The sequence below is a fragment of the Bubalus kerabau genome, chromosome 2, assembly GCF_029407905.1.
Source record: "Bubalus kerabau isolate K-KA32 ecotype Philippines breed swamp buffalo chromosome 2, PCC_UOA_SB_1v2, whole genome shotgun sequence".
Classification (NCBI taxonomy): domain Eukaryota; kingdom Metazoa; phylum Chordata; class Mammalia; order Artiodactyla; family Bovidae; genus Bubalus; species Bubalus kerabau.
In genome coordinates, this window is record NC_073625.1 from 38,831,216 (window position 1) to 38,844,788 (window position 13,573).

Genomic DNA, 13,573 nt, shown 5'->3' on the forward strand with positions numbered 1-13,573 from the left:
GGGGCTCAGTGCTAAAGACTCTGGCTGCCAATGCAGGAGACACAGGAGATGTGGGCTTGATCCCTGGGTCAGAATGATCTCCTGAAAAAGGAAAGGACAACCCACTCCAGTATCCTTGCCTGGAACATTGCACGGACTCAGTCCATGGGGTCACAGAAGAATCAGACATGATTTAGCAAATAAACCCCACCACCAACAAATTAGGTTGTGGAGAACATCCATTTCAACAGTCACAGGAGCAGAGACTGAGACCTAGGAAAGGCAAGGCCTGTCCAGAGTTAATCAGCTAACGAGTGGTGTGACCAGACTTCCAACTGAAATCTTCCCATCCAGTTCATGACCTCATGCACTCAGAAAGACCCCACAGGACCCGAGTGAACAGTGGCTCTTTTTTAACAGGACTCAGCTGTGGGGAGTGTCTGCTGCTGCTGTTGATGCTCCCATGGTGAAACTAGACGCTGCAGCAGTGTTTCTTCCGACTCTTGCATTCTCCAGGCAGGATAACACACCGGGGGTGTTCTGATACTTGCAGGCACCACCCATTTTCTCACATTCAAGGTTTTTCTTTTTTGCTTTCCCCATAAAGGAAGGGGAGGTGAAAAAGAAACAAATAAATAAGGCATGTGTAACTAAAGCTATCAGAATTCATCTTATACAGCAGGGGACTCCAAATTACAATCCACAGGGACACAACTAGAACTCTCATTGGTTTGGTGTGGCCTATAAGCTTAGAATGTTTTTCCACATTTTTTTAAAATAATAGTAAAAACTGAGAAGGGGCCTTAAATTGTTCTATAGGAAGGTGATCACGCTCATTCATTTAAACAGGGTCTATGGGGCTTCCCTCAGGCTTCCCTGATGGCTAAGCTGGTAAAGAATCTGCCTACCACTGCAGGAGACATAGGAGATGAAGGTTCTATCCCTGGGTCAGAAAGATCCCATGGAGAAGCAAATGGCAACCCACTCCAGTATCCTTGCCTGGAGAATCCCATGGACAGAGGAGCCTGGTGGGCGACAGTCCATGGGGTCACAAAGAGTGAATGACAACCGAGTGACTAAACAACTGGAGCTGCTTGGTTAAAGAACTCTGAGCAGAAATGCCATTTCCCTTCAGGGCTGGGGCCCTTAATTGCCAGCACGAGAGTCCTTAGAGCAATCTGCACGGACACAGGACCAGCAGTACCCACAGTGGTGGTTGCTCCTCGGGAGTGGGGGGTCTGATCAGAGCACCCAGGCCCTCCCGGGTTGGCATTATTTGAGCAAGAATTAACTTTGGATCCTTTAAGATGCTAAGATCTGTAGGCTCTTTCAACACAGAACAGCCTGGAGCATGCTATACCCTGAAGAGGGCTGCAGGGAAAAATCAGGACACCCAGTTTAGCTTGGATTGCAGATGAGTAACACATAACCTTGTAGGATGAGTATGTCCTGAGTGATGCACAGATCACACTTGAGTTAAAGTATTTGTTGATTTTATGTAATTCAGTAAGTGAATCAGGTTTCTAGGATTGTTGAATATTTAATAAAACAAGGTCTTTGGAGTCAAACCCACTTGGGCTTAGTGGTGCTCCCTACATTCAATCTGCACTCCTTTGAACAAATTACTTCATTTCTAAATCCAATCTTGTAAAATGACCTACCCCATAAATGTTGCTATGAGGAATATATTTGGGAAAAGACATTAAAAGTTTCATTGTTTTAGTTAAGGAGGAAGTTCAGTTCAGTTCAGTTCAGTTCATTTCAGGTGCTCAGTCGTCTGTGACTCTTTGTAACCCCATGAATCGCAGCATGCCAGCCCTCCTTGTCCATCACTAACTCCCAGAGTTCACTCAAACTCATGTCCATCCAGGCGGTGATGCCATCCAGCCATCTCATCCTCTGTTGTCAGCTTCTCCTCCTTCCCCCAATCCTTCCCAGCATCAATGTCTTTTCCAATGAGTCAGCTTTTCCCATGACGTGGCCAAAGCATTGGAGCTTCAGCTTCAGCATCAGTCCTTCCAATGAACACCCAGGACTGATGTCCTTTAGGATGGACTGGTTGGATCTCCATGCAGTCCAAGGGAGTCTCAAGAGTCTTCTCCAACACCACAGTTCCAAAACATCAATTCTTCAGCACTCAGCTTTCTTCACAGTCCAACTCGCACATCCATACATGACCAATGGAAAACCCATAACCTTGACGAGATGGACCTTTGTTGGCAAAGTAATATCTCTGCTTTTCAATATGCTGTCTAGATTGGTCATACCTTTCCTGCTAAGGAGTAACCGTCTTGTAATTTCAAGGCTGCAGCCACCATCTGCAGTGATTTTGGAGCCCAAAAAAATAAAGTCTGGCACTGTTTCCACTGTATCCCCATCTATTTGCCATGACGTGATGAGACCAGATACCATGATCCTAGTTTTCTGAATGTTGTGGTTTAAGCCAACACTTTCACTCTCCTCTTTCACTTTCATCAAGAGGCTTTTTAGTTCCTCTTCAATTTCTGCCATAAGAAAGGTTTCATCTGCATATCTGAGGTTATTGATATTTCTCCTGGCAATCTTGTCCAGCCCAGCATTTCTCATGATGTACTCTGCATATAAGTTAAATAAGCAGGGTGACAATAGACAGCCTTGACGTACTGTTTTTCCTATTTTGAACAATGCTGTTGTTCCATGTCCAGCTCTAACTCTTACTTCCTGACCTGCATACAGGTTTCTCAAGAAGCCGGTCACCTGGTCTGGTATTCTCATCACTTTCAGAATTTTCCACAGTTTATGTGATCCACACAGTCAAAGGCTTTGGCATAGTCAATAAAGCAGAAATAGATGTGTTTCTGGAGCACTCTTGCTTTTGTGATAATCCAGTGTACGTTGGCAATTTGATCTCTGGTTCCTCTGCCTTTGTTAAAAAGAGCTTGAACATCTGAAGTTCATGGTTCATGTACTGCTGAAGCCTGACTTGGAGAATTTTGAGCATTACTTTACTGGGTGTTATATGAGTGCAGTTGTGTGTTCGTTTGAGCATTCTTTGGCTTTGACTTTCTTTGGGATTTGAAGTGGTCAACACGATTTACTATTATTATTAGTGTTACTGTTAATCACATGGAAATGATTTTTAAGCCATAAAGTCCCCTGTAAATGTTTTCTATCATCAATACGGTTGATGGGTTTACCATCATCTAGTAAAAAGCAATCATGGGAGGTATTTGTAGCTTCTTTAAGCTTCTCTGTCATTATTTGTAAAATGGAGCATATCGCATATGCTATGCTTCTCTCAGATTTGATGTTATTCCTTTTACCACATCACTGGATGATGAATCAAGTTGACCTTCCCTATTCCAGGCTCCAAGGTCATCCACCATATCATCCGACCAGTTGCCTCTGCCACTTACCCGATGTTGTCTGGTTAAGACACACAAGTAAGAGGAGGAGAAGGTACAGTAGCTTCATGACGGGAAAGGAGTTTTTGGAATTCCAAGTAGAACCAGTGTCTGGTGACACAGCTGAATCAGGGCAGGAGATCTGGGCGAGAGTTTGAAAACTTCAGCTGGAAATAAAGGGCTTTTATCCTACCAGAGATGTTCAGCTGGGCCTGGGCCTAATTTGAGGATGTTTCATCTATGGACACATGGTCCAAGTGTTTGCCTGTCGTAAAGAAAGAGGTTTGCAGGAAGTCAGGGTTTCCACATTCATTCTCAGTTCTGCTTATGGCTCTGAAGTTTGGAAAATTTTTTGGAGAAAAATCATTAAATATTGAATTCTGTTAGAAAATTATTTATTTCTTTTTTTCACCTTTATTTCATTTCTCTCCATCTGTGCATTTCTCCTTTCAGAATAAACACCCTCAATCCATGGGTTGCAAAGAGTTGGACACGAGTGATTGACTGAACAACAACAATCCAACACACATACCTTTTACAATCAAAAAATGAAAAGGAATTTCAGAAAAATTAAAATGGTCTTTTTTCACTCTCTCTCTCTCTATATATATATATATATATATATTTTTTTTTTTTTCCATTTACAGAGAGAATTGTTCCATCCTAAGCAAGCTCTTGCATAGACCACAACCAAGTGAGGCTTTATAAACTAGAGTATTTCTTAATACAGGTAATTCTTCAATGTATTCTTGAGTGAAAAGCACCAAAGAATACCAGATAAGAGGCTTCCCAGGTGGCCCTACGACAAAGAGACAACATGCCAATGCAGCAGATGCAGTTTTGATACCTGGGTCGGGAAGATCCCCTGGAGAGGGAATGGAAATCCACTCCAGTATCCTTGCCTGGAGAATCCCATGGACAGAGGAGCCAGGTGGGCGACAGTCCATGGGGTCACAAAGAGTGGACTACAACCGAGTCACTAAACAACTGGACCTGCTTGGTTAATGAATTCTGAGCGGAACTGACATTTCCCTTCAGGGCTGGGGGCCTTAGTCTCCAGCACAAGAGTCCTGAGAGCACTCTACTTGGACAAAGGACCAGCAGCACCCACGGTGGTGGCTGCTCCTCGCAGGTGGAGGGTCTGATCAGAGCAACCAGGCCTTCCTGGTTTGGCATCATTTGAGCGAGAATTAACTTTGGCTCTTTGAAGATGCTAAGAACTGGAGGCGATCTCACAACTACACAGCCTGGAGCATGCTGTGATCTGAGGAGGACTGCAGGGAAAATGCAGGAAACGGAATTTAGCCTGGGTTGCAGCTGAGCAACACATAACCTTGTAGGATAAGTATGTCCGGAGTGATGCACAGATCACACTTGAGCCTAAGTATTTGTTGATTTCATGTAATTCAGAAAGTACATTAATTTTCTGGGATTGTTGAATATTTAATAAGACAAGGTCTTTGGAGTCAAAGCCACTTGGGCTTGAGTTCAAGTGCTCCCTACATTCAATCTGCACTCCTTTGAACAAATTACTTGATTTCTTAATCCCATCTTGTAAAATGGCCTACCCGATAAATATTGCTCTGAGGAATATATTTGGGATACGACATTAAAAGTTTCATTGTTTCAGTCAAAGAAGAAGTTCAGTTCAGTTCAGGCTCTCAGTCGTGTCAGACTCTTTGTGACCCCATGAATCGCAGCAGGCCAGCCCTCCTTGTCCATCACCAACTCCCAGAGTTCACTTAAACTCATGCCCATCGAGTCCGTGATGCCATCCAGCCCTCTCATCCTCTGTCATCCCGTTCTCATCCTGCCCCCTCCCCCATCCCTCCCAGCATCAAAGTCTTTCCCAATGAGCCAGCTCTTAGCACGTGCTGGCCAAAGTATTGGACCTTCAACTTCAGCATCAGTCCTTCCAATGAACACCCAGGACTTGTCTCCTTTAGGATGGACTGGTTGGATCTCCTTGCAGTCCAAGGGACCCTCAGGAGTCTTCTCCAACACCACAGTTCAAAAGCATCAATTCTTTGGCACTCAGCTTTCTTCACAGTCCAACTCTCACATGCATACATGACCACTGGAAAAACCATAGCCTTGACTAGACGGACCTTTGTCGGCAAAGTGATATCTCTGCTTTTCAACATACCATCTACGTTGGTCATACCCTTCCTTCCACGGAGTAAGCGTCTTTTAATTTCATGGTTGCAGCCACCATCTGCAGTGATTTTCGAGCCCCAAAATACAAAGTCTGGCACTGTTTCCACTGCTTCCCCATCTCTTTGCCATGAAGTGATGGGACCAGATACCATGATCTTAGTTTTCGGAATGTTGAGGTTTAAGCCAACTTTTTCACTCTCCTCTTTCACTTTCATCAAGAGGCTTTTTAGTTCCTCTTCACTTTCTGCCCTAAGGATGGTGTAATCTGCATATCTGAGGTTATTGATATTTCTCCCGGCAATCTTGATTCCAGCTTATGCTTCTTCCAGCCCAGCATGTCTCATCGTCTACTCTGCATATAAGTTAAACAAGCAGGGTGACATTAGACAGCCTTGATGTACTGTACTCTTTTTCCTATTTGGAACCATTCCATTTTTCCATGTCCGGTTCTAACTGTTGCTTCCTGACCTGCATACAGGTTTCTCAAGAGGCCGGTCACATGGCCTGGTATTCCCATCTCTTTCAGAATTTCCCACAGTTTCTTGTGATCCACACAGTCAAAGGCTTTGGCATAGTCAAGAAAGCAGACATAGATGTTTTTCTGGAACTCTCTTGCTTTTGCGATGATCCAGCGGATGTTGGCAATTGGAACTCTGGTTCCTCTGCCTTTTCTAAAACGAGCTTGAACATCTGGAAGTTCACGGTTCATGTACTGCTGAAGCCTGGCTTGGAGAATTTTGAGCACTGCTTTACTGACGTGTGAGATGAGTGCAATGGTGTGTTGGTTTGAGCATTCTTTGGCATTACCCTTCTTTGGGATTGGAAGTGGTCAACATGATTTACTATTCTTAGTGTTGCTGTTAGTCACATGGAAATCATTTGCAAGCCATAAAGGCCCCTGTAAATGTTTTCTATCACCGTTACAATTTATGGGTTTACCACCAGCTAGTTAAGGGCAATCGTGGGAGGCTATTTTTCACATCTTTAAGCTTCTCTTTCATTAGTTGTAGAATGGAGCATGTCGCATATACTATGCTTCTCTCAGATTTGATATTATTCCCTTCAGCATATCCCTGGATGATGAACCAACTTGACCTTCCCTACTCTAGGCTCCAAGCTCATCCACCATATCATCTGACCAGTTGCCTCTGCCACTTAACCTGATGTTGTCTGGATAAGACACACAAGTAAGAGGAAGGGAAGGTACAGTAGCTTCATGATGGGAAAGGAGTTTTCGGAATTCCAAGTAGAACCAGTGTCTGGAGGCACACCTGAATCGGGGCAGGCGATCTGGCAGAGAGTTTGAAAATTTCAGCTGGAAAGAAAGTGCTTTTATCCTACCAGACATGTTCAGCTTGGCCTGGGCCTAATTTGAGGATGTTTCATGTATGGACACATGGTCCAAGTGTTTGCCTGTCATAAAGGAAGCGGTTTGCAGGATGTCAGGATTTCCACATTGATTCTCACTTCTGCTTATGGCTCTGAGGCTTGGTGCATTTGTTGGAGACAAATCATTGAATATTGAATTCTGTTGGAAAATTATGCACTTTTTTTCACCTTTATTTCATGTCTCTGCATCTGTCCATTTCTCCTTTCAGAATAAACACCCTCAATCCATGGGTCGCAAAGAGTTGGACACGACTGATTGACTGAACAACAAGAACCCAACACACATACACCTTTGACCATTGCAAAGGAATTTTGGAAATTAAAATGATCTTGTTTCACTCTCAACATTTCTTTTTCTTTCTTTCTTTCTTTTTGCTACCATTTTCAGAGAGGATTGAACCATCCTAAGCAAGCTCTTGCATAGACCACAATCAGGTGAACTTTTATGGGCTAGAGTATTTCTTAATACAGGTAATTCATCAGTGTATTGTTGAATGAAAATCACCAAAGCATACCAGATAAAGGCCTTCCCAGGTGGCCCTACTGACAAAGAGCCCACCTGCCAATATAGGAGGTGTGGTTTTGATCCCTGGGTCGGCAAGAGCCCCTGGAGAAGGGAATGGCAACCCACTCTGGTATGTTTGCCTGGAGAATCCCATGGACAGAGGAGCCTGGTGGGCGACAGTACATGGGGTCGCAAAGAGTGGATCACAACTGAGTGACTAAACAACTGGACCTGCTTGTTAATGACTTCTGAGTGGAACTGACCTTTCCCTTCAGGGCTGGGGCCTTAATCCCAAGGTCGAGAGTCCTAAGAGCGCTTTGCTAGGACACAGGACCAGCAGCACCCACGGTGGTGGCTGCTCCTCGGGGGTGGGGGGCCTGATCAGAGCACCCAGGCCTTCCCAGGTTGGCGTCATTTGAGCAAGAATTAACTTTGGCTCCTGGAAGATGCTAATCTGGAGGCGCTGTCACCACAGCACCGCCTGGAGCATGCTGTCACCTGAGGAGGGCTGCAGGGAAAACGCAGGACACCCAGTTTAGCTTGGACTGCAGGTGAGCAACACATAACCTTGTAGGATAAATATGTCCCGACGGATGCACAGACCACACTTGAGCTAAAGGATTTGTTGATTTCATGTAATTCAGTAAGTACATTAGTTTTCTGGGATTGTTGAATATTTAATAAAAGAAGGTCTTTGGAGTCAAAGCCACTTGGGCTTGAGTTCAAGTGCTCCCTACATTCAATCTGCACTCCTTTGAACAAATTACTTGATTTCTTAATCCCATCTTGTAAAATGGCCTACCCGATTAAATATTGCTCTGAGGAATATATTTGGGATACGACATTAAAAGTTTCATTGTTTCAAAGAGGAAGTTCAGTTCAGTTCAGGCTCTCAGTCGTGTCAGACTCTTTGTGACCCCATGAATTGCAGCAGGCCAGCCCTCCTTGTCCATCACCAACTCCCAGAGTTCACTCAAACTCATGCCCATCGAGTCCGTGATGCCATCCAGCCCTCTCATCTTCTGTCGTCCCCTTCTCGTCCTGCCCTGCTGGGAGATGCCCATGAGAACTGGGTCCTTTGTCCGAAGGACACAGCTCTGGGAGCTGCCTCTGTCCTTGAGATTTTGCTTGCAAACATAGCTCTCTGTTCTGCCACCCCAGAGATTAGGCGCTTATTTACTGCAGGCACCTGGAATTCTGTGCAAACTTCTCACACACAGAGAAATGTTATCTGGTGTAAGAAATAATAACAGGGTGCCATTCCTATGCTCTCAAGATTTCTTGTGACTGTTTGTAAGATGTGTAGGTCAAACAAAGAAAATGTTAACTGTCTTGTCTTTCTCATGCTCTTCTGTATAAATATGAGATGCTGAATAAAGTTGGTGTCAGACTGCGTCCCTTCGTGGAGACGTGTCTGAACCTCTCGACCCCATCTTTGTTGTAGATTTCTCTTGCTTTAGTTTCTTTTCTCAGCCCTGCTGTGTATGTTCTCGGGACCTGATCGACTTTGCCGGCTGGCACCGGCAGGTGGCGCCCGAAACAGGGACTCGGGAATCGGAGCGCAACGACGGCTGCTGCCCGCCAAGATTGAGGTAAGTGACAAGGAATTCCTAATTAATTAAAGTAAAAGGGCAGGGAGTGTTACTGTCGAGAGTAATAAATCATGGGACAAGGCAATAGCCGCCAGTTATTTGTACATATGTTGAAAACTATGTTAAAAGGTAGGGGAATTCATGTAAATAAGTTACAGCTAGAGAAGTTTTTACTTTTTATAGAGGAGGTTTGTCCCTGGTTTCCAGAGGAAGGAACAGTTAGTCTGGAAACTTGGAAAAAGGTAGGGAATCAATTGCAGACATATTACTCCTTACATGGTCCCAATCGTGTTCCTGTGGATGCTTTTTCTTTATGGACTCTCATAAGAGACTGTCTGGATCCTGAACATGAGGGACATAAAATTGAAACGGCTCTCAGGGATTCCACAGGACCCGAAGTTGCAGAGCTTTCCACCCCTCCGCCTGAGCCGCTTTATGCTGTGCCTGAGGGAACAGCTTGTTAGGCTGGAGGGAGTGATGATGTGTTAAGCTCTGATGAACAGGAAGAGTTAAATGAACAAGCAGCTCAGTACCATAGAGAGAATGTGCCTTAGGAGATGATGGTTAGCATGCAGCCCCCCACGGGAAAAGGGGAATTAAAGCATTCAGGGCTTTCTGAAGAACAGCTGGAGAATTTAATTCAGAAGACTGTTATAGCAGTAAAGAAGGATGCACAGGGAGACTCCCACTCCAGCCAGCCTGTGCCTCCAGCATGTCCTCCCTCGGTTCTTGCTGGACTCGATCCACCTCCGCCTTTTGTAGAACCACGAGAGCTTATATCTATCCCTGCTTCTTTGCCCGGTGAAAACATAAAAATTAGAAGTGAGATATTATTATCTCCTCTTCAACAAGCGATTAAGCGAGCTAATGAAGAAGGAGAACATATTCCCGGGTTTTCAGGAATCTATCCAGTATTTGAAAATGCTCAACAGCAGAGGTACTATGAACCACTGCCCTTTAAGCAACTTAAGCCAGATGAACCATATCAGGATTTTGTTGCCCGCCTGCTTGAGGCAATTGGTAAAGTGATAGGGGATGAGCAGGCGGGGATGGTGTTGGCTCAACAGCTTGCTTATGAGAATGCCAATTGGGCTTGTCAAGCTGCCTTGAGACCTTACAGGAAAAAGGGAGGCTTATCCAATTATGTATGGATTTGTGCCGATATCGGAGCTTCATACGTTCAAGACATAACTTTGGCCGCCACATTACAAGGAAAGACAGTCAAAGAAGTACTGTATCAACAACAAAAGTGAGATAAGGGATAAAATTTTGCAATTTGCTCACTATCACCAATTTCTCTTCCCCAAAATCGTTGTTTCTCAGCCCCTTGCTGACACGCTAACTGTATTTACTGATGGCTCTTCTAATGGAATAGCTAGTTTGATTATACAGGACAATACGGCCGCCTGGCGTACTAATTACAAGTCTGCTCAAGAAGTAGAACTATTTGCCGTTTTTCAGGCTTTATTACAAATTTCTGCTCCTTTTAATTTATATTCTGACAGTCAATATATCATAAGAGCCTTAAACACTATTGAGACTGTTCCATTTATTGGTACCCTGAATTCTACTATCCAAACTCTTTTTCATGATATACAACATTTAATTTGTTCCAGAGTTAACAAATGCTATTTTGGTCATATTCGTGCTCACTCTGGGCTTCCTGGACCTTTAGCACGAGGCAATGCTTTGGCTGACGAAGCTACACGTATGATATTTCCTTCATTGGAACAAATGGCAAAAACTTCTCACAGCGTACACCATCAAAACAGCAGTAGCTTAAGACTTCAATTTGGCATTACTTGAGAAGCTGCCAGACAGATTGTTAAGCAATGTCAAACATGTCCTCAATTTTTTAGCATCCCCCATTATGGAGTTAATCCCCGAGGATTGTTGCTAAATGATATATGGCAAATGGATGTTACCCATATTCCTGAATTTGGTAAACAAAAATCTGTTCCTGTTACTATTGACACCTTCTCGGGCTTTTTACATGCCTCTCTACAATCCGGAGAAGCTAGCAAACATTGTATAGCTCATTGCATTAAATGTTTTGCTGTTATGGGAACCCCTAAAACCATAAAAACAGACAATGGTCCAGGATACACTGGAAAAAATTTTCAACTCTTTTGTACACAATTGTCTATCTCACATAAAACAGGTATCCCTTATAATCCTCAAGGAATTATTGAACGGGCACATCAAACTCTCAAACATCAATTGCAAAAACTAAAGAAGGGGGAATTGTATCCCAATACCCCCTCCAACTCTCTAAACCATGCTTTATTTGTTCTAAATTTTTTACAATTGGATATATGTGACCGTTCAGTGGCACAGCGATTTTGGAACTTTGATGCGCAAACAATAAGACCTAAAGTCTTTTGGAAAGACCCACTTGTGGGAAAATGGTATGGACCAGATCCTGTACTAATCTGGGGACGAGGGCATGTTTGTGTTTTCCCACAGGATGCCGAAGCGCCGCGCTGGCTGCCGGAAAGGTTGGTACGCACGGCAGAGACGATCTCTAGTAAACCAGATGAGGAGATTGACGATTCAAGAGCATGATGAATTACCATCTCGGCAACAACTTCAGGCATTGATGCGAGAGGCACAGAATCGTGTTGCTGTGCAGGGTGATCCGATATCGCCTTTAAGCTTCCTGATAACCTGATTAATTATCTTAAATCAGATTAATACTGCACATTCTGAAGAATATTCAAATGCTTACTGGGCTTATTTTCCCGATCCTCCCCTTCTCCAACCAGTGGGCTGGGAGGGTCGGTCCATTCCCGTATACACTAATGATACTGTAGCTTTGGGTGGTTTTTCAGATAAACATATTATTCCTAATCAAGTTAATTTCTCTTATCATGGAGTGTTTGATCGTTTACCTATTTGTCTGTCTAGATATTTTAATTCAACAGGATGTCTTTTTGTTGGGGAGTCAGGATATGCTGATTATGACAATGGTTGGAGCCTATATATTCCTGGAGTAATGAAAGAATCTGGAACTCCTCAACGTCGTAATGGAACTGGTCCTTTAGATACCCCTTTCTGCGACTTTGGAACAAGGGGAAGAGTCACTGCTGCACCATGGAGACTGTGTCGAGATGGAACTGCTACGGTTTATAATATATTTGGAACAAATGAGTCATTGTGGGACTGGTCTCCAGACTCGGCCGGAAACCCTGGCACACTCAGTGCAAACTGCAACTTTTGTTAATAATCTGGCACAAAATGTATCCGTTACCCTGGGGACTCAAGAAAATATTGACAAAAAGCTAGAAGATCGATTGAATGCCCTTTATGATGTTGTAAAATTTTTAGGTGAAGAGGTTCAAAGTATAAAGCTGAGATTACAGGTACAATGTCATGCCGATTTTCGATGGATCTGTGTTACCCCCAAAAAATATAATGGTAGTATAACTGCTTGGGATAAGGTGAAAGCTCATTTAGAAGGTATTTGGCATAATGAAAATATTTCCTTAGATTTGCTGCATCTACATCAGGAAATAATGAACATTGAAAATGCACCTAGACCTGATTTGCATGTTGCAAAAAGAGCTGAGTCTTTTGTTAAAGGACTTTTTCGACATGTACCTACTGTCAATAGTATTTGGTACTTGGGAGTGGCCATAGGAGGACTATTCTTAATACTTTTAACTGTTTTATTTCTTGCACCTTGTTTAATTAAAAAACTGATTGATGATCTACGGGTGATAAAGGCTTCCATCTATGGAAATGGTCTGCGGTTAAAGGAACATAAGCGTGCGCCTATATAAAAAGAAAGGGGGAGATGTAGGGAGCTGCCTGTGAGAACGGGTCCTTTGTCCGAAGGACACAGCTCTGGGAACTGCCTCAGTCATTCAGGGTTTGCTTGCAAACATAGCTCTCTGTCCCGCCACCCCAGAGATTAGGCGCTTATTTACTGCAGACACCTGGAGTTCTGTGCAAACTTCTCACACACAGAGAAATGTTATCTGGTGTAAGAAATAATAACAGGGTGCCATTCCCATGCTCTCAAGATTTCTTGTGACTGTTTGTAAGATGTGTAGGTCAAACAAAGAAAATGTTAACTGTCTTGTCTTTCTCACGCTCTTCTGTATAAATATGAGATGCTGAATAAAGTTGGTGTCAGACTGCGTCCCTTTGTGGAGACATGTCTGAACCTCTCGACCCCATCTTTGTTGCAGATTTCTCTTGCTTTAGTTTCTTTTCTCAGCCCTGCCGTGCACCTTCTCGGGACCTGATCAACTTTGCTGGCTGGCACCACCATTGCCCCACATCCCTCCCAGCATCAAAGTCTTTTCCAATGAGTCAGCTTTTCGCATGTGCTGGCCAAAGTATTGGACCTTCAACTTCAGCATCAGTCCTTCCAATGAACACCCAGGACTTGTCTCCTTTAGGATGGACTGGTTGGATCTCCTTGCAGTCCAAGGGACTCTCAGGAGTCTTCTCCAACACCACAGTTCAAAAGCATCAATTCTTTGGCACTCAGCTTTCTTCACAGTCCAACTCTCACATCCATACATGACCACTGGAAAAACCATAGCCTTGACTAGACGGAC

General features: G+C 43.8%; 1 long non-coding RNA gene and 1 pseudogene across 1 annotated transcript; one reads left to right on the forward strand and one right to left on the reverse strand.

Annotated features, from left to right (window-relative positions):
- Nucleotides 1-451: 451 nt before the first annotated feature.
- LOC129644674 (beta-defensin 33-like) lies at nt 452-6,737 on the reverse strand (annotated as a pseudogene).
- Nucleotides 6,738-8,917: 2,180 nt separating this feature from the next.
- LOC129644675 (uncharacterized) lies at nt 8,918-13,148 on the forward strand. Its single transcript, XR_008710924.1, has 3 exons — nt 8,918-9,005; nt 11,472-11,503; nt 11,954-13,148. It is a non-coding gene; the product is annotated as an uncharacterized LOC129644675 (long non-coding RNA).
- The last annotated feature ends 425 nt before the right edge of the window (nt 13,149-13,573 follow it).